A 3,486-nucleotide genomic window follows, 5' to 3' on the forward strand; every position below is an offset into this window, starting at 1 on the left:
CCACTCCACCCCTCCTTCCCCCCCCGCCGCAGCCAGCACCTGTCTCTTTCAGAGGACCTTACCTGGCCCTCATTGATAGAGAGTAGGCAGTGCCTGGAAATGCATGACCTCCTGAGGGGACTGACTTCCTCCCATCACTGATGAGTGTAGGAGTATAGATACTGCAGGACTGACCCGAAGTGGCACTTGGAGATGACACACCCTTTGCTTGGCTTCTGTCCATTCCTTCCTTGATTTCCCACCGGCTTTCCTGGGACCGCTCCATAGTGAGATAGAGTCTACTCCCTATCCTTATATTACATCATATTACATGGAATTCTTTCTTTGCTTTCGTAGGAATCCTTGTCTCAGGGTCAACTTCTGGGAACCCTAACCTCAGGCACCTTCTGTGGTCCCCTTCATGCTTCGCTGTCATGGTACAGAGAGAGGGAAGAGAAGAGAAAGGGAAGAGAAGAGAAAACGGGTCAGGAAGGGACTAGTTGGAAGCTGTTATGCCGCCAAGCAGCGCAGGTAGGACTAGTACCCAGGACTTCTAACTCCTCATCTGCTGTCCTTCGAAAGAAGGGCTTGAGGGGCGCCTGGGTGGCTCAGTCGTTAAGCGTCTGCCTTCGGCTCAGGTCATGATCCCAGGGTCCTGGGATCGAGTCCCACATCAGGCTCCCTGCTCGGCGGGAAGCCTCCTTCTCCCTCTCCTACTCCCCCCGCTTGTGTTTCTGCTCTCACTATGTCTCTCTCTGTCAAATAAATAAATAAAATCTTTAAAAAAAAAAAAAAAAAAAGAAAAGAAAGAAGGGCTTGAAGTGCCAGTCCGGGCTGAGAGTGAAATGTGCTCCTTCCTCTTTCCTCACCTCCCGAACACAGTGAATCTTCTATAAACACCTGAGCGTTGCAGGTGCATCTCACCATATGGCGTGTCTGGGTCCCTGGGCCTCTGCTTCATTTTGTCTCCAAAGTGATTATCCTGTCTGATAGTAAAATCAGTTCCTTATTTCATGTCGGTCACGTCCTAAATGCTGAGTTTGACTATAATTGCAGCAAGCAGACCATAATACATTTATTTAACATATCCTGAGTTAGGACCTCTTGCATACATTTGCATTCTATTTGCATCTGTTTGATTAAACTGGGGAAAAAACTCAACAGATGCAGCCCTTAAGGCAGGCTGGCTGGAAAGCGCCGGAGGAGAGCCCAGCTTGGCCCTGCCCCTGGGTCTGCACTCAATCAGTGGCTGAGCAGACCCTCTCCTCTGCTCTACTTACAGGGCTTACCCGGGCAGGAGCTGAGGCTCTTATGTGAGCCTCACCTTACCCCAGGACTCGACAGACCCAGGACTGGGGTGATGTCCCTCTGTGTCCAAATCCCCCCTCCCGCATATGTTACCCTAGACCATGTGCCATGAAGGCCAACCTCACCTCTGTTTGGTACTGCTGGATTCCCAGAGCCTGTTAGATGAATGAATGAATGAATGAATGAACAAGTGAATGCACATGGTCTGCTTTATCTTTGTGAAGGACAGTTCTGCTCCCTGTCCCTCTCTTGCTCAGAAACTCACGGAGGCTCCTTATGAACTAAGGGATAAAACCCAGGCCTTCCTCCCAGTGTTCGAAGCCATTCACATTTTATTCCAAACCTATGAGAGCATGGACATTGGCTGCACACCTGCCCTTCCAGGCCCGTGACAATGACCCTGAAACTTGGCTTGGAAACGTCAAAGAGGCGAGCTCTCTGACTTTCCCCCCTTCCTTCTGCACCCTTGGTTAGAACATCCTGAGGTCCAGGGCCTGGGCCAAATGCCAGGGTAGGGAGGGAAGGCTCAGAAATGATACAGAGACCCGCCTGGGAGGGGACAGCGGGCAGGAACGCCCGGGTTGGTGTCTGCAAGGAAGTCAAGTTAGGGTTAGCCTCAGGTGGGCGGCAAGACCCTGCCTGCACTTCCCCGATCTGTCCAGGAGGGGGCGGCAGCGTCCCTGGTTACAGGCACCTGAGCATCTCCAGAGTTTTCTCTGGCAGGATGCACCTGGGAGTGTCGGAACGTGTGAGCCAGGTGTGGATGAGTGTGTGTGTTTGCAAGTGTGAGAGAGGGTCTGAGCATGTGATTGAGTGCCCGGAGTGAGAACGTGTGTGTCTATGGGTGCATTTATTCATTTGCCTCTCTCACTCATTCACAAGTGTTTAATTAAGTATCTATCCTGCGCCAAGCCCCGCTCTAGATGCTGAGGACACAGCAGTGAGCCAGATGGATATGGTCCCTGCTCTCATGAGACCAGGCTGGGTGGAGGGGAAACAAAGAAAAAAAGCAGGCAAACAACTAGAGTGACATCAGAGGGTGATGAAGATGGCCTCAGGTGGAAGGTGGTGATGCATTTGGACCAGGAGGTCAGACAGCGCCCCCACCAAGGAGGTGGCATTGGAGCTGAGACCAGAAGGACTAGGAGGAATCTGCCAAGCAAAGCTGCAAGAGATTGTTCTCAGCAGAGGGAGCAAAGAGGGCAAAGGGCTGACGGGTGTGTGTATGAGCCCGAGTTTGAACAGTTTGGATTGTTGTCTAAGACAGAAGGTCCTCAGACTTTAAAGAGGGGAATGATAGGATGTTTGGGTTACAGTTTGAAGGCTCTCTGGCCGCTGAGTGGAACATGACTCGGAACTGAGCAGCGCTTAGACGGTGAGGAGGCTACTGCAATGGTCCAGGCGAGAGCGACCGCGGCTAGGCCCCGGCTGTGGCTGTGGAGCTGAGGAGAAGGGCCTGGACTCATGCACTTCAGAGGGATGCTGACTGTGGGGCAAGAGGAGAAAGCAAGGGTCCGCCTGGTTCTTCGCCTGGACCCAGCTGGACTCCTACGTGGGGGGCAGCTGAGTCCCGGGCAGCTTTGCATTTTAAAGGACTGTTTCTGCCTCAGGTCTGGGCTCCCTGGCTCCTCTGACCAGCTCAGACCTCGGGCTGGGGCAGGGTGGTGGTGGGCAGCCGCCGCTCCTCCAGGCCCTCCTCCCTCCTCTGCCTTTGGGAGAGAGGCTTCTCCAGGCCCAGCCTTCCAGGACAGAACATTCTGCTTGGATCCTGCTGGGGATCCAAGCTCCCCACCGCCCAGAGCTGTATTCCCCACTCCTTCGGTCCTTCCTGGGGAAGAACACAGGCTTTGGAGACAGACTCACATGACTTAACTCTCGAACCCCGGCTCTGTGTCATGAGAAAGCCCAGGCCACGCAGAGGGCCACTCAGCCGAAGTCACCACCACCGGCCACCACCAACACCCCACGCACGAGTGAAGCAGGCAGATTGCAGCCCCAGCCTCCGAGCTCCCCCAGCTAATGGCGACAGGAGCAGGGGTGCTGGTGTCCGCCGCACCCTGGCCATGTCACCCAGTCACACACAGCGTTGTTGTTTTAAGTCATGAGGGTCACACGGCAACAGATAACTGAGACGAATGAGCTTGCACCCCAGCTCTGCCCTTAGCAGCGGCTTCACCTCTTTGGGGCTCGGTGTCTTGG

This window comes from Halichoerus grypus, chromosome 10 (genome assembly GCF_964656455.1).
Source record: "Halichoerus grypus chromosome 10, mHalGry1.hap1.1, whole genome shotgun sequence".
Taxonomy (NCBI): domain Eukaryota; kingdom Metazoa; phylum Chordata; class Mammalia; order Carnivora; family Phocidae; genus Halichoerus; species Halichoerus grypus.